General features: G+C 36.1%; 1 protein-coding gene across 1 annotated transcript in view; it reads left to right on the plus strand.

The window, feature by feature from the left end:
• Window positions 1–3504: 3504 nt before the first annotated feature.
• The window catches only part of LOC149798440 (UDP-glucose 6-dehydrogenase-like), a 76235-nt gene continuing 56062 nt past the window's right edge, over window positions 3505–23677 (plus strand). Inside the window, exon 1 of the mRNA XM_089963629.1 lies at window positions 3505–3629. The gene's annotated coding sequence lies outside the window, so the exon portion shown is untranslated. The remainder of the gene's footprint in view (window positions 3630–23677) is intronic.

Genomic DNA, 23677 nt, shown 5'->3' on the forward strand with positions numbered 1-23677 from the left:
GTACTTTTCAGGGTTGACTAAGGGTGGTGAACTTGGTTTAGAGGGTTCTGATTCTGGTTCACTCATGTCCTCTTCAAAATCACTGGCATGAATTTGTGCCAAGATTTCAGCCCTGGTACGAGGCGATAGATCACGTTTCTGCCTCTTACTTTCTTCTTCTTTCTTCTCGAATGAATTAGATCGTTTCATCTTGAAAGCAAAAAGTCAAATGACTCAAGTTCAAACACCATGAGCTACTTTATAGTCATAGCAGACCAGCGTATATAAAAGGGTGTGAGTCTTGTCCTTTCACTATTCATTTCACTCTCAAGCCGAGCACAATGATGGAAGAGACTAACCAGATGGAACGTTTCGTCAGAGCTTTGCGAGGGGTCATTAGAAAATTCTCTTCAGACCAGCCTACGGACTACTCTCCTTCCTTTAGAGATAAAAGTCAAGATACTTGCTATATCTGTCAGAAGAAAGGGCATTGGTCTTCAGAGTGTCCAGACCGTCAAAAAAGAACAAAAACAGGGGCTAAAAAAGACAAAAGTCAAGATACCTGTTATTATTGTAAAGAAAAAGGACATTGGTCTCCAGATTGCCCAAAAAAGAAACAAGAGGAGTCAGAAGAAAAGAGGGATTCTTCAGAAGAAGAGAGGGATTCTTCAGAGGAAGAGAGGGATTCTTATGAGGAAGAAAGAAGACAGGTGAAGAAAAAGAAACAGGAGAAAAAAAGAAGAAGGGAAGAAAGCGAGGAGGAGGAAGAAGAGGAAAAGAGTGTGACGGTGAAAAAATTCAAAAAACAGAGAGACTAAACAAGGAGACAGAAGAAGTGAATGAACTTTTAATTAAAGTGTTGTGTTGTGAATTGTGAATTGGATTGTAAAAAAAATGGAGAAAAGAATAAATTAATGATATAAGGTAAGTGTCTTTGAGTTTTGATTTCAAAATAAGAAGCTACACTCACGCACTCATACACAGACACGTACTATAAGGGTAAAATGGGTGGGTTATTTTTTTTTTTTTTGGAGTTATTGGCAAATTGAAATTGTATTTCTTTTCGAGAAATGTGGGTGGCCCTGAAAAGGGCCTTTTTTGGTGTAGGGGTGAGTTTAAGCAATCAACTTTAACTGCCTTAAGCCTTTGCCACGGCCAAGGCCTACTTCTGGACTACGTAATGTTGATGATGATTGAGTTGAAATCACTAAGGGTGGTACGGTAGGCTTAGTCACAGGGTTGACGTGTTTAGCTCGGGAAGGTCGTATTCTCTTCGGTCGTAATAAAGAAGTCTGATACATTTGTTTCAGACTTCTTAACTCCGCTAAAATGTCCAACAGTACCGTGACCGTTTGATTTTCACCCTCTTGTTTCTTTGCTGCTACTTCTTCTTGCTGTTGCTGCTGTTGCTTTTTTCTTACCTCTTCTTCTTGCTGTTGCTGTAGGAGAAAAGCTTGTTCCGCTTCCTTTTGTCGTTGTATAAATTTCTCCAATTCTTCTTTCTGTCTCTATCTAAAATTCTCCACTTGCGGTAATGAAGAAGGTAACGCAGGTTCCGGAACATATTCTTGCGAAGAGAGAAAATCCACAAAATCCCAATTCACCTCTTCTGAAAGTAAGTCCGGGTTCCCTTGGGCAGTCTCCCCTGCTGGTGCACCCCAATGGATCGTTTTCTGAGTTTCCGTCATGTTGAATCACTGTCGCATAGATTGACTGCACACAAGCGCTAGCAAATCTATATTGACTACGTGACGTCACAGACTGCTCTCTTCGGATTGGATGCGGCTGGCTGAATTTTGTAACGCGTGTTCGGATTGGTGAATGAACTTAATCCGTTTCAATCCTACCTCTGCCTATAAATAAGCGCAGTTCACTGCATTGATTCACCTGTTCTCGGAGCCTCAAGATGTGGACCGACGTTCAATCTTCAACCCTTGTGTCAACAATGATGTTCAGGACGGACATGCTCATGTATGTCCGGTCCAAGTGGAGTGTTGTTGATAGGACAGATACAAGTCTATGGATGAGGAGAGTTTATATAGAAAGACAAGGATGTCTCAAGAGGCTACTTGTGTATGGACCGGCAGTTAGAAGGAGTTTAAGAAGAAGAAGAAGATGTGACAGATGCCATCTATGTTAATATTAATATTAACATAAACCCAAAGGCCCTTTTCAGGGCCAGCCATATTTCTTGAAAAGAGATAGTCTTTGAATTGCCTACCCCTTTTTTTAAAAATTTTTTTTAAAAAAAAGAAAAAAATCCCATGTTCCATTCCCTTTGTCCCTAAACAAGCCCAAACTCTATTCCCCATGTTAAATTCCCCTTGTACGTAGAGTGACCCACGATTTATCGCCATGTTAATTCTCCTTGTACGTAATCTGACCCACGATTTTTCGCCATGTTAAATTTCCATTGTACGTAATATAACCCAGGGGGTGTCTGTAATGCTAATTCCCATTGTACGTAAAGTGCCCCCCTTCACTACTTATATATATATATATATATATATATATATATATATATATATATATATATATATATATATATATATATATATATATATATATATATATATATATATATATATATATATATATATATATATATATATATAAGAGAAAGAAATAAAGTAACAGAAATTATGAAATTATATGGCATAATAAAAAAAAAATACATGCATGTAATCGTAAGCAGATTATTTCATAATTTCATAGCTGGTATGGAAATTATTTGACTTAAATATATCATGAAAGAAAATCATATTTTTATAAACATCGTTTAACTTGATAATACATGCTCTCTAGCTGTTTTAAGTGTATTTTATTTTCGGTGTTCGATAGTATTTGTATTGTGTTCGTTGGTACTGGGTGGTGTTTATAGTGGTCGATGGTGTTGATAGTGGCGGTGGTTGCCGTTGTTGTGGTGTTTAACGCCATGTTTCAGCATAAGATAGGCTATACATGGCGGCCAGTATTAATGGTGGAGGAAGAACCCGGAAAATCCCAGAAAGAACCGGCGACCCACGAGAAGCTACTGACAAGCTTTCTCACATACCCACATAGGCCGAACCCGAAACTCGAACCCACCCAGACAGCGGTGAGATGGCAGTGATCCGTAACGGTGAGCGCTTTAGACCGCTCGGCCACTCGGGGTCCCCGTGTTCGGTAGTGTTAGGGGAGGGAATTTATGACCACTCATTAATACACATTTTTTTATGTAAATTTGCCAGTTCATTTGAAAATGAATTTTATTTACTTTCTATAGGTTCTTTTGTAAATCTATGTTAGCTGATTCAGTCATATATAAGGAAACGTATTTATTTCATAACTGGTATTTAAGCCTGTTTACAGAACCGTATATATATTTCTTATAAGAAAATCATGTCTTAATGCAAATACGCAAAATACGCGTCATTTTGATTGTAATTATATTTTAATATGTTTGATGGTAATTCTATTGTGTTCGGTATTTTTCGGTGGCTTTTGATGGTGTTCGGGGTGTTAAAAAAATATATAATGTGATTGTGACTCTAAACCTGAGCTGATCTGATTAAGTGCCTTACGTGTGAATCAAGTGCGCCAAAGTAGCGTTTGGTGACCAGCTTTGCAGTTACCGAGACACAGAAAAGGCAGGCGAAGGCCTATCAAAGGTAATTTAATAATTATTAGAGTTGAGAAATATTCCTATTGTTGTTGTATACTGACCATAGATGGTCTGGAGGTCATTCTCATGTTGGCTTGTCCGTATCTGGTTATTCTATATAAAAAAAAGTATATTGGAGTCCTCGGCTCAGGTTTGACGCACTAAAAAGCACGTAGCTTCGTCTTTGCCCCCAAAAATAATAAAAAAATCCTCCATTCACATTCATACACTTTAGTTTTTCAATCATAAGACAATTTACTGAAATAAGTTGTCAAGGTATGCGGAGAACTCGCCCCATGGAGAACTCGCCCTGGGAGAACTCTCCCCATGGAGAGCTCACCCTGGGAGAACTCGCCCCGGAGTGGTCTGAGAAGACGCCCCAATTGGTTGGAGAAGTCACCCAGATAACCTTTTTATAACAGAATTAAATCATCTTTTACGTGATTCATATTTAGATTTTTATATATACGCGATCACAAAAGAGATATTAACTGGTAATCATAAAAAGCAATATCATAGTAATATTTCTAAGGACGAAATTAAGTCTTTATATAATCTAATGAATGACGACAGTATAGTGATTCAAAAGGATAAGTCAAACACTATTATTATTATGAATCAAGATGATTATGTTAAAGAAGTTAAACGTCAATTAAATGAAAAATACTACAAACATATTAGCGAAGATCTGTCAATAGAAATTAAATAAAAAAATTCAACATGCATTAATGAGATCGCTAAAAATAATAATCCCGTATATGAGGAATTTGATACATTACCTCTTAACATAAGTGCACCGCAGTTCTACATTTTATTCGAAACTCTTAAAAAATCCTGACCATAATTGACCTTTAAATTTTCCAGGACGACCAATTATATAAAGGGTTTAATTCATATACTGAAAACCTATCCAAATTTATTGATAGTGTTTTATAACCTTTAATGAAATCACTTCCTTTATATATTAAAGATACAGCTACTTTCATTAAAAAGTTGAAGTCTATTCCACAGCTGTATGATAATTTTAATCCTGGTATCATTAGATGTAACATCACTATATACCAACATAACGCATGCATATGATATTGAAGCGTGTAAATATTTTCTTAATAAAAAACCTAATAATAGCACACTATCTTGTGAAGATATTTGTAAAAATATTAAAACTTGGAAAATAATTTTTTTCAATTTATTAATATGAATTACATACAAATAATTGGTACGTCAATGGGTACTAATATGGCTCCTTCGTGGTCTTCCCTTTCATGGGTAAATTAAAAAAGGTTTTCTTCAAAACGAAAAGTTTAATCCATCTCTTTTTGGTTCAGATTTTTAAATGACATTTATGATCTGGAAGCATTCAACTGAAGGACTGAAAAAATTTACTGATCGCCTGAATCATTTTCACCCTGACGATTAAATTTACTTATATTGCATCTAGTAAGCATGTTTCATTTTTAGATGTAAATGTAATAAAAAATATTGATAACACTATCTCTACAAATATTCATATCAAGGAAACTAATATCCACCAATATATGGAATATTCTTCAAGTCATCCCATTTCATGTAAAAACTGTATACCATATAGCCAGTCCGAAAGATACCGATGCATTATTTCAGATGAATGTTAATTACAAAATTCGTTGAATAAATTACAAACATATTTACAAGATAGAAAGATATCCTACACATGGAAAAGTTGAAAAATTGCAAATTTTATTGATTTAATAAGTTATTAAGTTGAAGAAAAACAACAATAAATAAAGGCTTAACAACCATGTGGCGACATCTCAGAATTACTTTATATGATCCTTGGGGCGACTTCTCCAGGCGAAGTGGGGCGACTTCTCCACCCACCATGAGGCGACTTCTCCTGACAACTGGAATGAGTTCTCCCAGGGCAACTTCTCCATGGGGCGAATTCTCCGCTATTCAGTTGTCAATTATAAGTTATATAGTACTCGTATACAATGCTGTCAGGCATTTCTGTACATGTAAGGTTTCTGTCACCAATATTGAGCAAAATGCATAACGAATTCGACCAATTGACGAAAATAAAATACTGCAATGTTTACCATTTGAAAATAGTCAATTATCACCAGAATATTCTGTTCAAAATAATATTAATTTTGGATACACGGGATACACACACACACACGTTTTCATGACTCACGATATGTCGGCTTGTTATGAGCACAGCTTTGAAACGATGTAATGTTTATCCATCAGGCTATAGAATTTAAATAAATTTCTGGCAGCAGTAAACAAAAAAAGCTGGGGAAAAAAAATCCCCATAAGGCCAAAATTGTATATATTGAATGCAGGTCTTGGTTTAAAGATTGCTGTTGTTGTTGTTGTTGTTGTGGGGTTTAACGCCATTTTTCAGCACGATAGGGCTATACATGGCGGCCAGTATTAATGGTGGAGGAAGAACCCGGAAAACCCCGGAAAGAACCACCGACCCACGAGAAGCTACTGGCAAGCTTTCTCACATGCCCACATTGGCTGAATCTTAGACTCGAACCGCCGCAGACATAGGTGAGATGGCAGTGATCCGTAACGAAGAGCGCTTTAGACCACTCGGCCACTCGGGGCCCCGGTTTAAAGATTGCAAAGTTACAGATGTTTTCTGTTGCTATCATAAGAGTGGGTTCTTTATGCACACACTCTTTTTCTTTCTTTCTCTCTCTCTCTCTCTGTCTCTCATCTAGTTCCTTTACAACTGGTTTGTTAAAAGAGAGAGAGAAAAAAGTTGAATGCAAAGGAAGAAGAAAACAATATATGCTCCACGCTATCTCTGTCCCTCTTTTTCTGGCAGAGCAATGAGAGAACACTTTAGAATCCCCACTGCATTGTAAGCAAAAATTAAATAGTTGGCCCCTGGTATCCCCCAATATTAGAAAAGGCACCATACGTAACAAACACATTGATAAACAAACTTTTCCACTAGTCTTATCTCAGTCTTGTGGAATTTGAATTTCTTATTGAATGGGATTGGCATTTCAGACTATTTGCATATCAACATACGATAAATACATGGTTTACTTCTGTAGAAAATCAAATCTCAGATGTGGCAAATTCAGACTATTTGCATATCAACATACGATAAATACATGGTGTACTTGAGTAGAAAATCAAATCTCAGATGTGGCAAATTCAGACTATTTGCATATCAACATACGATAAATACATGGTGTACTTGAGTAGAAAATCAAATCTCAGATGTGGCAAATTCAGACTATTTGCATATCAACATACGATAAATACATGGTGTACTTGAGTAGAAAATCAAATCTCAGATGTGGCAAATTCAGACTATTTGCATATCAACATACGATAAATACATGGTGTACTTGAGTAGAAAATCAAATCTCAGATGTGGCAAATTCAGACTATTTGCATATCAACATACGATAAATACATGGTGTACTTCAGTAGAAAATCAAATCTCAGATGTGGCAAATTCAGACTATTTGCATATCAACATACGATAAATACATGGTGTACTTCAGTAGAAAATCAAATCTCAGATGTGGCAAATTCAGACTATTTGCATATCAACATACGATAAATACATGGTGTACTTGAGTAGAAAATCAAATCTCAGATGTGGCAAATTCAGACTATTTGCATATCAACATATGATAAATACATGGTGTACTTTTCAGTAGAAAATCAAATCTCACATGTGGCAAATTCAGACTATTTGCATATCAACATACGATAAATACATGGTGTACTTCAGTAGAAAATCAAATCTCAGTTGTGGCAAATTCAGACTATTTGCATATCAACATAGGATAAATACATGTGTACTTCAGTAGAAAATCAAATCTCAGATGTGGCAAATTCAGACTATTTGCATATCAACATACGATAAATACATGGTGTACTTCAGTAGAAAATCAAATCTCACATGTGGCAAATTCAGACTATTTGCATATCAACATATGATAAATACATGGTGTACTTTTCAGTAGAAAATCAAATCTCACATGTGGCAAATTCAGCTCATTGTTATTGATTTGGATACATTTCCATACAAAGCTGTAAAGAACTTTATTTTTGCTGAAACTGTCATATTCATGCATAAAGTAATCTTGGGCCTATGGTGTCCATGTGGTCTAAAGTGTTCTCCTTTACCAATTACTGCCATCTCACTTCTATCCATGTGGGTTAGAGTCCTGGGCTCAGCCAATGTGGATATGTGAGAAAGTTGCCAGTTGGTTCTTTCTTGGGTTTTCCTGGCTTTTTCCTTAGCATTTATACTGGCTGCCATGTATGGCCTATCATTTTTTGGGAAATGGCATTATGTTAACCTGTCTTCACACTGGCAGATTGATCAAAAGTTTCAATGTTCTGTTGAATTGTATGAGTTGCCTCCCTTAGTGTGTAATGCCATCTAACCAACAGCATGTAACAGTGGTACATTGTACATCAGCCAGAAATGGGGGAGGCAGTTGGCTTCAGAAGGATACTTTGCAAGTTTAACAGTGTGTGTACCAGAGAGAAGCCATTAAAGGTTGTTATTGTTGTTGTCGTAGGGTTTAACGTTATTTTTCAGCACAAGATAGGTTATACATGACAGCCAGCATAACTGGTGGACGAAGAACCCTGAAAAACCCAGGGAAGAACCACTGACCCATGAGAAGTTACTGGCAAGCTTTCTCATGTATCCACGTTAGCTGAGCCCAAGACTCGAACCCATGCAGACAGACTATTACAGGTGTATTTGAGAAAACTGATTATTTATGAGTCCATTCTGGTTGTGTGCTCCCTTTGTCTCAGTCATGCAAAAACAGTGTTCAGATTTGAAATTGATTTTGATTAAATGCAGTGGCATGCCGCAGCATCCATTGAGATTCACAGACCCTAAGCACTGAAATATTTGATTGATCCAGCCAAGGTGTAGATTGGTTAACATAAACAGAACCTTGGCTAGCAAATATGAATCAACTGTCTTTAGATACAGAATCAAGACTTCAGCTATTGAATAGCCATGGCTTTGTTACGTTGATGTCTGCTGTTGACAACTGTCTTTCCTGACAGATAATTCATTTTTCACTGATGTACTATTACAGTGATACACAGCCAGTATTTATTGGCCTATATCTAGTGCTATCACCCTTATATTATGATTGGCTTAGATTTGACATATGTATACGTAATTGTCCCGATCCATAATTTTATGGCATCTGCTTTGTGTTTGGCCATAAATATATGACCCCGACCCTACCAGGGTTAACTTTAAAAGGCTTTCTGCACTCAAACCGTTACACACCCAAGACGCATAGTATACTTGACACATAAGGCAGAACTAAATCAAAACCTTCTCATCTTAAGTCAGAACGTTTTAGTGATGAGTAAAAAAATAAAGGTTCAACTATGGTATTATTTTAACTTGTGATCCTGCCATTGAATATGAAAATTGAATTTCAGTCCAGATAAAATTGGATAGACACTGATTTGTTTTAAGGAGTCTCACAGTATTTTCTTGTTGTTAGGCTAACCAAAGTCAAGCAATATATTGCAGTCCAACCCAAGTGCGCTTTATGACCATCTCCAGTTAATAAGTTATTTAAAACACTAAATAAACAATGCAAGTGAAAATTAGGAAAATTGAAGTAGATATGTGATAATATTCACAAGTACAGTCATAATTATTTTCATTTAGACTAATTCATTTTGACATATTTATGATTTTGTTTGTCTGAATACATTTTGATTCCTCAGACTTTGGTTTCACATTATTATGGTTCTGTCTGATTATGTTTTAGGCTTGAAACATTTTGATTTCAGTCTGTTTTGGCTTGAAATCAGCAATCCAAATGTAACACATTTCATATATTTCATATACTAAAACTGCTCAGGTGGCCTAGTGGTTAGAGCATCATCCTTGGATGCGGGAGGTCATGGGTTTGATCCCCAGCCGAGTCATACCAAAGACTTACAAAAATGGTACTAGCAACTGCCTTGCTTGGCGCTCAGCATTATAAGGTTAGTGTTAGGACTGATTGGCCTGGTGTCAGGATGATGCGACTGGGTGGGACATCATGCTGCATGTCTGCGGCATGATGTCCCAGTGCTAGACATCACTATAAGCTGCCACATTGCAGACATCATAGCGATATGAAAAAAATTGTTGAAGCTACGTTAAAAATTCAAATCACATCGCATCACATCATATGCTAAAGATTGACTTCCCTGTTATCACCTTGATGAAGCACTTGACGATCCATAATGTTGTCCATATGTGAAATTTGCCTTATAAAGAGACACACCTGTTCTTTGTCCTTTGATTTTTAATACAAGGGCAGGCTCTTGGCACAAGGTACATTTTCCAAATGCCTCAGCACATGTAAAATCAAGTAGATATTGAAGGATCATATGATTATAAAATATTAGGTTGAATGTTTTTTAATGACCATTTGTGCTAGTGTTTACTGGCAGGCAGTTTTTAGAAACATTTTGGTACATGTAGTGAATTTTGGCTCCATTCTTGGTTTTACAAAAAATTCAATTTTATTTCTCCCAAGAATACATGCAAGTATTTTTAATCTGCCAGTTTCTGTAATGAGCAGGGTCCAGTCTTGACCCCACCAAGGGGATTTTAGACTGTCTTGCACACCGTGGAGAAACACTGAAGATCCATGCATATTTATGAAGTACACATGCCTCTGATGGGCTGAGCTTCAGTATTAAGCCAGCTGTCAGTATTGGTATAGCAAAATAGGGTCATTTGGCAACAGGGAATGAGCTTTTGGAAACTGCTAATAGATATCTGCCAGATGATGTCAGTATGTCATCCAAAATGACTACATTTACTAAAATACACAAGAACTGTCTTTTGACAGAAAAGTTCCCAATACTTTGGAACTTTGCTCTGGAATAGTATTCTAGTTGAAATTAGAAATGCCCACTCTCTTTCCTTCTTCCAAACCCAATGTATCCAGTGGCTTCAGAGATGCAGTTAACACATTAACCCCTGGAAGTTTTTGTCATTTTCACCTGAAATTCGAGTAGGAAACACATTTTGAAAGCTATTTATGAATACATCCTAATACATCAACTTCCAGGTGATTTTCCAATAACGTAATAGCTAGTTGTGTTAGAAACATTGTTTTTCATTGGCTATTTAGCTCGTACATGAGCAGAATGGTAAAAGTTGGACATTTTTTTTGCTTAACGGACCCATTATTTTCGTATTGAGACCCCTCTTTATTCCAAATGCCCATCTTATCCTACTTTTTGCAAAGGTTCATCTGTCTGTTTGCAGTACATACTGGTTTGCCCTAGATCTGAGACCAAAAAGTCTAAATCCGAACACAAAATCGGATTCCGACCATGGGCTAATTTTGGGTAGAAAAAAATCTGGTCCAAAACTTGAGGTTTTTCCCTCTGTATTTTGTAGCGCAACTAGAACTTCCAGATCATTTGGCATCATTGTAAAGTTACCTGTCTATAATACCACCCACTTTAGTGTATCATACATGACCTTGATGCTACAGAGCCTGGCAGTAGGCTACTACCTCCTGCCGTGTAAACTCGTCGCCAGGGGTTAATGAGTTTAAATAAATAAATTTCTTTTGTATGATTACCTCAGGGTAGATTAGTTCTTCAGCTAATTGTGTTACCCGCTTTACATAAAGTCATTAATTTTTAGTATTAGTATTATTATTATCAGATAATCTTGTAGCTGACTGTCTGTGACAATGAGGGCCGAATTTCAGTTAGATTTTTCTCCAGCTTGATATCTTTTGATATAAATGAGGGGATCTTGCATCTGTTGAGAAGAGCTTAATTGGTACTAAACAGTATTTTTCACCTGTTTTTGATAAAACTTTTATATAGATCTGAATCACACTGATCTTCAATTTGAGTTCAGTTACATTTATTATCTCACTATGTTAGGAAATAACTTTTATCCAACTTGTAAAACATGTTAAATCAGCGTGATATTAAAGCTGGAAGATAGTTTGCATAGGGTTGCTACAGAAGCCAACTCAGTTTGTGTGTGTGTTTATGTGTTTGTCATATTTAATGCAGCTTTTTAAAAACTTCAGTCACATCACTACAATATCTTCAAAGTGGGTGACAGTTTATAGTGATGTCTAGTACTGCATGAGGCGTCATGCCACAGACATGTAGCATCATGTCCCACCCAGTCACATTATCCTGACACCATGTAGACCAGTCCTAACACTAACCTCTTAATGTTGAGCATTTACTGAGGCAGATGTTAGTACCATTTTTTGAAGTTTTTTGAATGACTCTGCCAGGATTTAAACCTGTGACCTCCCGCACCCAAGGTGGACATTCTAACCACTATGCCACCAGAGTGGTCTAAGCCAGCTTAGTGAAGTGGTCCACCATTTATACTCACTTATTATGAGTCAACTTGATAATAAACTGACCCCTACCTGCTTTTAGGGCTAGAAAAAGTCACTTATTCTTTGACCCTCTTATAAGTCAGGATGTATTTGTCAAGTCTTATCTGTCAGAGAGGATGAATTTTCATCAGTGAGTCAGAGTTACACTTAAGAAAAATAAATAAGCCAGACTCAATAGATGGATAAATAGGAAAAATAACTACAACAAAATGAAAGTTAATTCCACTTTTTTGTGATTTACAGTATCCTATAAATGTCACAAACTGGTGTCATCTGTTAGAAAGTCCAAGAATTCTTCCTCATTGTCTGATAAAGTTCTGAAATCCTCCACTGTTATCTAGTCATCACAAATATTTGTCTAACTCCATTTCCTCTGCTTCACTGTCATCTTGCAGGATCATCTTCACTAGCCAAGGTTCGGATGTGGTAACCTTATCTATACCTTGGCGGATCGAACATATGTTTTGGTGCTTTATCCTAGCAACATCTATTGGATGTATGTATGTAATGGCAACTATTCAATAGGATGTAACAGTGGTATATTGTACATCAGCTGAAAATGGTGGATACTTTGTAAGTTTAACATTGAAAGTATGACTGCGTACCAGAGGGAAGCTATTACAGGTGAATTTGAGTGAAAGGTATTTGTACAAACATGGACTGGCAATGGAAAATTGCTTTTTTTTTTCTCATTCCATTCAAACTGTGTGCTCCCTATGTCTCGATTACACTGGTCAACAGTGAAATCATTACTGACTTGAAAAGGCCCTAATCTGTAGTATTTTGGTGTGCCGAACACGAATATAACCGTGAAAAATTTGTATTGGCTCTCGTTTTGAAGATATTCATATACCTCATTTTCTATGTTTCACTGTGTAAATTTCTCCAGTAGGACTGCAGCAACATCCGGAATAATGATGTAACATTGCATAATACCATCATGCTCACATCATCCACAGTTGATTGCATCATTTTCTGATGCAATGCAATACTAATGCCATGCGGCTGCTGAAGTAAGTTGACGTCAGCAGTGTACTATACATGTGTAGGCCTATTATACTAATGCCAGGCGGCTGCTGAAGCTGACGTAAGCAGTGTACTATATAAAGCCCAATCAGATAGGTTCAGCATTTAAAATATTTTAGACGTTGTGCGAGACAGTTCAAGCTACTGTTACATAAAACTTATTATTTTATCCATTTACGTACAATAAAGAACAGTAATGCCTCGAAAGTGTGTTAATACCGCGGACAATTTTTGCTATATTTGTGGGGAAGTGACATTTGCCAACCAGAAGAAAAGTATCAATTCTCAAGTGAAGAAGGCATATCATCTTTACTTCGGATGCAAGGTTGGTGACCAAGACAAGCCTTGGGCTCCGCATATATGCTGTGCTACATGTACAACACAGCTTTCACAGTGGTTGAATTGCAAAAGGTCATCAATGCCGTTTGCAGTCCCAATGGTGTGGAGAGAGCCAAGCAACCACCTAAATGACTGTTACTTCTGCTTGGTTCCTCCTCTTTCCGGCGGAATAACGAAGCGAAAGAAGTCGAGAATAGTCTACCCAAACATTCCGTCTGCATTGAGACCAGTTCCACATGGTGAGGGACTTCCTATTCCAGAACCTCCAGCAGAATATTCTCTTGATTCATCTGACAAAGACAAAGGTGAGTCGACCTGTTCTTCTCCTGGTCCATCAGCATGCAGTGATCCAGATTTTCACTGTGGTGCATCATCAACCCCACACAGAATAACACAGGAAGAACTAAATGACCTGATTCGTGATTTGGACTTATCAAAGAACAAGGCAGAATTGCTAGGATCAAGACTCCAACAATGGAATCTTCTAGAAGAAGATGTCACAATTACTGCATATCGAAAGCGCCACCAGCAATTGGAGCCTTTCTTCAGAAAGGAAAGTAATCTGATATTCTGTTCCGATATTGAGGGCCTCATGAATGCTTTAAAAATCACTCATGACCCACAAGAATGGAGACTATTTGTGGACTCTTCGAAACTGAGTCTCAAGGCTGTGCTTTTGCACAATGGAAACATTCTTCCATCTATTCCAGTAGCGTATGCTGTCCACATGAAAGAGACATACGATAACTTAAGGCAGCTACTGAATTCCATTGAGTATAACAAGTACAGCTGGCACCTCTGTGGTGATTTGAAGGTAGTTGCCCTTTTAATGGGACTGCAGCAAGGATATACAAAATACATGTGTTTCTTATGCGAGTGGGATAGCCGAGCAAGGGAAATGCACTACATGAGGAAGGAATGGACTCACAGGCAGAATGTAGCCATTGGAGAGAAGAATATCCAACACCCAGCTCTGGTTGAGGCTCAGAAAATCTTGCTACCACCCCTTCACATCAAACTAGGTTTGATGAAGAACTTCGTGAAAGCCATTGACCGGACTTTGCCAGCATTCCGATACCTGCATGAAAAATTCCCTCGACTCAGCGAAGCAAAGATTAAAGAGGGAGTTTTTGTGGGTCCTCAGATTCGAGAGCTTTTCAAAGATGACCGGTTCAACAACTTGCTGGAAGGTGACGCGAAACAAGCATGGAATGCTTTTCGCCTAGTTTCTACAAACTTCCTCGGAAATGTTAGGGCAGAAAACTATAAGGAACTAGTAGAAGACATGTTGATGAAGTATAAGAAACTTGGCTGCAATATGTCTCTAAAGATTCACTTCCTTCATTCCCATTTGGATTTCTTTCCTAGCAACTGTGGTATTGTTAGTGATGAACACGGCGAACGTTTTCATCAAGATATCGCAACAATGGAACAAAGATACCAGGGAAAATGGTCCACTACAATGCTGGCTGACTACTGCTGGACACTCCTCAGAGATGCTCCCGAACAGCTGTACAAGAGACAGGCGAAGAAATCTAAGATGTAGTCAATGACTTGATTTTTTATAGGTAGGCTATTACAGTTGACCTTTTACTATTGGAATGCATTTCGTTATGTAAACATTAATTTCTTGCAGATTACAAAAAAACTAGAGCCAATTTTGCAATTTGACTGTCATATTCGTGTTCAGCACATAAAAATTGATAAGAATTGACTAATTTTATTTCAGTAACATGACTTTTGTAAAAATTTGTTGTCCAGTGTTATGTAGGAACAGTGTTCAGGTTAATTTTGATTGGATGTGGTGGCTTGCCACTGCATCCAGTGAAATTCACATACCTGAAGTAAAGAAATATCTGCTCGATATGCCTAGCGTTATCATATCAGAACCTTTGCAAGTGAGGATGCAAAAGAATTGCCAACTTGAATACAGATTATGCACTGCCTTTACAAGACAGGGGGCTTGTGAGGGCATCATACTGGCATAAAACGTGGGAAATATCACTTGGGACTTGAGTAATATGTACTTCTGAATGGGAATAGCAGCATGAAAATGTAAAAATATTTTAATTTACAGTAACTTTGTTTATTGCAAACATCTAGAGCTTCTGATATTACCCCTAGATTTATGCCCCCCATGCTTTTAAAAGCCTGTCGACTTTTAAGGTGGCTCTCTACAGTTTTGTATTTTGCATAGGGTTAGAATTTTAAAGAAAAAGAATTTCCCTGGATTTCCTCACTGGTTATACTGGCTATTTAAAAAAGACCTTGTACCTTAGGTATAATTCAAAGAACCTTTAATTCCCTTTATTTTGGTGTATGATTGTTGGGTGTGATGTAGGTTATAGAGTGAGTATACAGCTTGTCCTTACTCCAGATGTGCACCTTTCAAAAAAGTGCCAACTTCACTGGGTCATTTTCAATTCCTGAACTTCAGAGGTAGATTGTATAAAAAGGAGCCGATAACTTTTTTTTATACATTTTATATGTTTGGTAATTCATTCATTGTGCTTTCAGAAGCTGGTATTTTCTAATCTGGCAAAATTTCATTTTCCCTATTTTAATAGCTGCTATGGATAGTGTACTTTAGACTAATTCAGGCTGATTTTTTAGCACAAAGGAGCAGTCATTTTAGTTAGCAGTGTGCTTAGATTATGTACAATTGTCAAAAGTTTACAATATCCAAAGAAATATCATCCACATTACATTAATGTAGCATATGCCAACATTGTCTCCATTGTGCATGTTTTAAATGCAAACAACTTCACCTTACATACATCACTGTCTCAAAAGTACATAATAACTGGTGAGCGCCTCATAGGCAAGTATATGTGGTACTTTTAAGGCGGTCAGGTGAGTTGTATCAGGTCCATTAGGGCTTTTTGTTTGGCTCTGTCCTCAGGGATCCCACATAAGAAGTTTGTCTCAAGATTAACTCTACCGGAAAAAGAATAAAACATCATGACTAAGGGGTATTATTTTAATATATTTGTACAAGGTCAATATGGCATTGCCCATGTGTTTGAGGATAGTGTGACTGGGTATACAAGGGCTGAACAACCAATTCTTATTATTCATTTTGATATTGAATCATTAACCGGATGATAAACTTTTAATGTTAGCATGTGGCGATGAAATGATGTTTGAAAATGTTGTCAATTCATATTAAAGAAATAAAAGAATAGTTCAGCAAGATTCTTTTTTTTTCTTCATGATTGAAGCAAATATACAAGCATGGCTTCATATCAAAATAAATTATCTTGCACAGCTGAAAGTGGAATTAAATCTACCTTTAATTTAATAACTAATTTAAGGTTTTGGTTATATCATGCAGCAACTGTATTTGCAGGCATTATTACCACCTGGTCGTTTATTTTCTATAAAAATGGATGCTACCAGTCTGAATAATGGAGCTCTAATGTAAATTCATTTGTGATTTTTTTTCTTTATTCTTGCACAGCTGTGTTTGAAACATCTATCAGGTGATTCATACACCTAGCTGTTATTACCATCTGCATGTGAAATGTCTTGTGGTGCAGAATGATTTCTTATTTTTCTCAACAGTTTTCACTTTTTTCTCCTGAAATTTAGTGACACAAATTAATTGCAGATATTTTATTGACAGCATGTTCAATATGGACAATATGCATTTTAGCCAATGGGATGTTTACCCCCAAAATCATTTAACATTAAATGCTCCATTTCTTAAATTCTGCTACTCGAACATTTCAGTTACAGCAGGGTTTGAAATTAACTGGAGTCCACTAACCCAAGACCTGGAGTCCACTAACCCAAGACTAGCAAATTTCCAATCAGCCTTATCGTAATTTAAATAGATGCCTAGTTTTTAGCCAAGTGGTCTAAAGTGCTTGCCTTTACTGGTTGCTGCCATCTTGCCTCAGTCCATATGGGCTCGAATTTTGGGTTCTGCCATTGTGGGTATGTGAGAAGGCTTGCCAGTGACTTCATATGGGTAGGTTGTTCTTACAGTGGTTTTCACAGGTTCTTCATCCACCAGTTATATCGGCCACCATTTATAGCCTATCTTGCACTGAGAAATGGCAGCAACAAAAACAAAACAAATGATTATTCAAGTTTCATTTGTTTCCCACCATTGAAGAAAGAAGTACAAGTGTGTCTGTGTGTGTGATTTGGATTTTTAATGTAGCTTTAACAATTTTCAGCCATATCGCTATGATGTCTGCAGTGTGGCAGTTTATAGTGATGTCTAGCACTAGGGCATCATGCCGCAGACATGTAGCATGATTTCCCACCCAGTCACATTATCCTGACACCAGGCCGACCAGTCCTAACACTAACCCTTTAATACTGAGTGCCAAGCGAGGCAGCTGTTAGTACCATTTTTATAAGTCTTTGGTATGACTCTGTACCAGTGAAATTCAGCAGGACTAGTAACTTTTTCATTCTTTAATTCTTCTGGCTACAAAGACTTTTATGTTAAATTCTAGGACTTTACAAGGAAACAAATAGGTACTTATGTTCAGTTATTGAACAAACACATTTCCCGCCTTGAATAGTGGTTTCACATGGGGGGGAGGCAGATGTGCTGACTATGCAAACTCCTTCATTCCTCTGATTATTTGAACCATGACAGTAAACATGATTGAGTATTATATCTCAGACATATTTTTGATACTATGAACTTGAAGTCTTTAATGAGAATTTCGATATACTTTCAATTCGTTAATAGTTTACGCTACTTTTTGTACTGTAAATTTGGTCTAAAGCACTCTTCATTACGGATCACTGCCATCTCACCTCTGTCTGCGGCAGTTTGAGTCTAGGATTCAGCCAATGTGGGTATTTGAAAAAGCTTGCCAGTAGCTTCTCGTGGGTCGGTGGTTGTTTCCGGGGGTTTTCCTGGTTCTTCCTCCACCATTAATACCGGCCGCCATATATAGCCTATCGTTTGCTGAAAAATGGCGTTAAACCCCACAACAACAACAACAACAACAGCACTTTAAATTTGACTTTTATGGGGATAATGTCATTGGTGGTTTTCAGATTTTTAGACGATTTCTTACATGTACTTCTTTGATTCATGATGTCATAGATTCATTCAGTCAATGTCATGCTATGTTCATAAAATTCTCAAGCTGAAAATTCTATCATAATGAACTAAATATATCAAAACTATGAGACTGTAATATAGATAATCTGAAAGGATTCTGCCATACTGTCATGCATTGTCATTCAAAGAACAAATTACACTGGTATCCAGTTGCTTTAGTCCATTTGTTCTTCACATTAATACTTGCATATACTGCTTTTTTCCACCGCTGCAATGAAAACTTTGATGTCTTGAATGTTAAAAATACTTTTTTCAATGTAGGTACATTTACATGAGCAAGACCATATGCATGTACATAAATAAATATATATCTTCAGGTCGTTTTTAATTACCTACTTCTTTCAGAAACATGCAGGTAACCAAGAAATTTTTGTTTAATTAGTTTGACTATGTACGGTATGATACAGTACAGTATTGCTCAAGAAGTTTATCGGTCTAATATAACTGTATACTGTATGATACAGTACAATATTGCTCAGGAAGTTTATCGGTCTAATATAACTGTATACTGTATGATACAGTACAATATTGCTCAGGAAGTTTATCGGTCTAATATAACTGTATACTGTATGATACAGTACAATGTTGCTCAGGAAGTTTATCGGTCTAATATAACTGTATACTGTATGATACAGTACAATATTGCTCAGGAAGTTTATCGGTCTAATATAACTGTATACTGTATGATTCAGTACAATATTGCTCAGGAAGTTTATCGGTCTAATATAACTGTATACTGTATGATACAGTACAATGTTGCTCAGGAAGTTTATCGGTCTAATATAACTGTATACTGTATGATACAGTACAATGTTGCTCAGGAAGTTTATCGGTCTAATATAACTGTATACTGTATGATACAGTACAATATTGCTCAGGAAGTTTATTGGTCTAATATAACTGTATACTGTATGATACAGTACAATATTGCTCAGGAAGTTTATCAGTCTAATATAACTGTATACTGTATGATACAGTACAATATTGCTCAAGAAGTTTATTGGTCTAATATAACTGTATACTGTATGATACAGCACAATGTTGCTCAGGAAGTTTATCGGTCTAATATAACTGTATACTGTATGATACAGTACAATATTGCTCAGGAAGTTTATCGGTCTAATATAACTGTATACTGTATGATACAGTACAATATTGCTCAAGAAGTTTATCGGTCTAATATAACTGTATACTGTATGATACAGTACAATGTTGCTCAGGAAGTTTATTGGTCTAATATAACTGTATACTGTATGATACAGCACAATGTTGCTCAAGAAGTTTATCGGTCTAATATAACTGTATACTGTATGATACAGTACAATATTGCTCAGGAAGTTTATCGGTCTAATATAACTGTATACTGTATGATACAGTACAATATTGCTCAAGAAGTTTATCGGTCTAATATAACTGTATACTGTATGATACAGTACAATATTGCTCAGGAAGTTTATCGGTCTAATATAACTGTATACTGTATGATACAGTACAATATTGCTCAGGAAGTTTATCGGTCTAATATAACTGTATACTGTATGATACAGTACAATATTGCTCAGGAAGTTTATCGGTCTAATATAACTGTATACTGTATGATACAGTACAATATTGCTCAGGAAGTTTATCGGTCTAATATAACTGTATACTGTATGATACAGTACAATATTGCTCAGGAAGTTTATCGGTCTAATATAACTGTATACTGTATGATACAGTACAATATTGCTCAGGAAGTTTATCGGTCTAATATAACTGTATACTGTATGATACAGTACAATGTTGCTCAGGAAGTTTATCGGTCTAATATAACTGTATACTGTATGATACAGTACAATATTGCTCAGGAAGTTTATCGGTCTAATATAACTGTATACTGTATGATTCAGTACAATATTGCTCAGGAAGTTTATCGGTCTAATATAACTGTATACTGTATGATACAGTACAATGTTGCTCAGGAAGTTTATCGGTCTAATATAACTGTATACTGTATGATACAGTACAATGTTGCTCAGGAAGTTTATCGGTCTAATATAACTGTATACTGTATGATACAGTACAATATTGCTCAGGAAGTTTATCGGTCTAATATAACTGTATACTGTATGATACAGTACAATATTGCTCAGGAAGTTTATCAGTCTAATATAACTGTATACTGTATGATACAGTACAATATTGCTCAAGAAGTTTATTGGTCTAATATAACTGTATACTGTATGATACAGCACAATGTTGCTCAAGAAGTTTATCGGTCTAATATAACTGTATACTGTATGATACAGTACAATATTGCTCAGGAAGTTTATCGGTCTAATATAACTGTATACTGTATGATACAGTACAATATTGCTCAGGAAGTTTATCGGTCTAATATAACTGTATACTGTATGATACAGTACAATATTGCTCAAGAAGTTTATCGGTCTAATATAACTGTATACTGTATGATACAGTACAATATTGCTCAGGAAGTTTATTGGTCTAATATAACTGTATACTGTATGATACAGCACAATGTTGCTCAAGAAGTTTATCGGTCTAATATAACTGTATACTGTATGATACAGTACAATATTGCTCAGGAAGTTTATCGGTCTAATATAACTGTATACTGTATGATACAGTACAATATTGCTCAAGAAGTTTATCGGTCTAATATAACTGTATACTGTATGATACAGTACAATATTGCTCAGGAAGTTTATCGGTCTAATATAACTGTATACTGTATGATACAGTACAATATTGCTCAGGAAGTTTATCGGTCTAATATAACTGTATACTGTATGATACAGTACAATATTGCTCAGGAAGTTTATCGGTCTAATATAACTGTATACTGTATGATACAGTACAATATTGCTCAAGAAGTTTATTGGTCTAATATAACTGTATACTGTATGATACAGCACGATGTTGCTCAAGAAGTTTATCGGTCTAATATAACTGTATACTGTATGATACAGTACAATGTTGCTCAAGAAGTTTATCGGTCTAATATAACTGTATACTGTATGATACAGTATAGTATGGATTATATGGATACAGACTAATGGATTCATCAGGAACATTTACCTGTCTGTTAAGGTCAGTGAAATCATGCACCAAGTAGGTTATTCAGTACAGTGTACTGAAGCAATCACTTGTCAATCATGCTTATTGATTAGCCAGTCAGTAAGCATTAATTGACACACCTCCAGACATTTTCCTCCAAGAAGCTGATTGTTGTGATGATGAATTAGTTATGATAAATATTTACAACTTTTGCAATGTTTGTCGATTTTTCAATCGATAATGGTGGAAAGAAGTTAATGGGAGCTTTGTAATTCTAAGAGTCTATATCCAGATCATCGAAATGGAGGAGTTAGGTTTATTCCTTTCCTGAACATTAGGTGAAACTTAGATCGATAAAGACTTGTAGTTGCCTGTACGTTGCTTAACGTGGACATGCTTTATGGCAATTACCACATGTTGTTTTGCAAAAAAAATGTGTGGAAAAGCATGCTCTGCTGCGAGCTTGAAGAAAGAATTATGGAAATAGAAATTAAAAAATATATGTAAAAATGAATGTGTCCAAAATATGGGTGGAAAAACCCTCTAAAATTCATTTTATTTTGTTTTTTGTTTTTATTGTTTTCTTCTATTGGAAGCACTGAAACCCAGCTGGCATTTTTTTAAAATTTGAAAATGTACACTTGTTGGTTTGTCCCAAAACATTGCTTTGTTATTTTGATATTTCATACACTAGAGTGATTCTTTACTCTCATTGAGATGAAGGAGGGACGTAGGAATTAAAATAATTAGAACTAATAATAAAGAAATACAAACCATGGTTTCAGATATTTATGTTACCATATATGAGGCATTTATTGACATGCTTATATCAACATACATAATTTATCAAATTTCCAAATGACAGAGTAAAACTTCAAAATTGTTGTGTACAAGAGCAGTGATTTCTAAACTATGATTTTGTTATATATTTTTTTTCCATTACTTCTAAGGCAGCATAAACATAAGTCAGATAAAATTATTATGGATAAAATTATTTACTGAATACATCAATATTTTTTTGGAGTGAATTTCCATTTACATGAATATGGTATCATACCGCTTTAAAATCGATTTGTAAAAAAATTATTTACTGTAGATGAATTTGATATGCGTTGTTTGATTGATGTGTAGTTGTTATCTAAAAACTGTAATGTAATTGGGATGATTCAGCTTATGCTTGCTGTAATTGACATTGTGTAAAAGACATTATGCTGAAATTTGAGAGCTTGCTGATAAAAATAGGAAGTGTTGATGTACTGTAAAACCTGTCTTGAGAGACCACTGCTATGAAAGGCCACCTGTTTTGAGAGACCAGAATTCCACATGCACAGATTTATTGATTATGTAGTGTTATAACCTGTTGTGAGAAACCACCTGTCTTGAGAGACCATTATTTTGGGACCGAAGAGGAGGTCTTTCAAGACAGGTTCTGCTGTAATAGGCAGTGAAATATTGTGTGGGACAATAATAATAATAATAATAATAATAATGAGGACTTTGTATAGCGCCTAATCTTTAGAAGCCCTAAGCGCTTTACAATATTAGACAACACCTGTAACATATATTTAAAAAACCCATATATAATGATATTACAGAAAACAAACACCATGAAATTAGAATACATAAAAACATGCTGTTAATATTTAAGGTAGGGAACATTATTAGGTCTTTTAGTTGATTCTTGCAGTTGAAATAAGTGAGTTTTAAGAGCGCTTTTGAATGGGATCACTGTGTCTTTGTGTCTAAGTTCAGTGGGCCCTGGTATGCAAAAGAATGTTGTCTATATGACTTCGTTTACATAATGGGAATAATGATTATACGATTGTCGGAAGAGGAGTGCAAGTATCTTGCAGGTGTGTACACATGGGTGAGGTCGGATATGTTTGTTGGACTGGAGTCTGTCAGTGAAACGTAGCACAGAGAACAAATTTTGTGTTTGATTCTGGATCGAATGGATAGCCAGTGTAGGGTATAGAGCAGCGGGGAGGTGTGCTCTGATTGTGGTACTCTAAGTATGACCCGAGCAGCTGTGTTTTGAAGTTTGAATTAGATATTGAGATGAACCAGACAGAATTGAGTTACAGTAGTCCAAGTCTTGAAAGTACTAGTGAACATACAAGTGTTTTAGTGGCATCAACTGGAATA

This window comes from Sinohyriopsis cumingii, chromosome 6 (genome assembly GCF_028554795.1).
Source record: "Sinohyriopsis cumingii isolate HCF-2022 chromosome 6, ASM2855479v2, whole genome shotgun sequence".
NCBI classification, from domain to species: Eukaryota; Metazoa; Mollusca; class Bivalvia; order Unionida; family Unionidae; genus Sinohyriopsis; species Sinohyriopsis cumingii.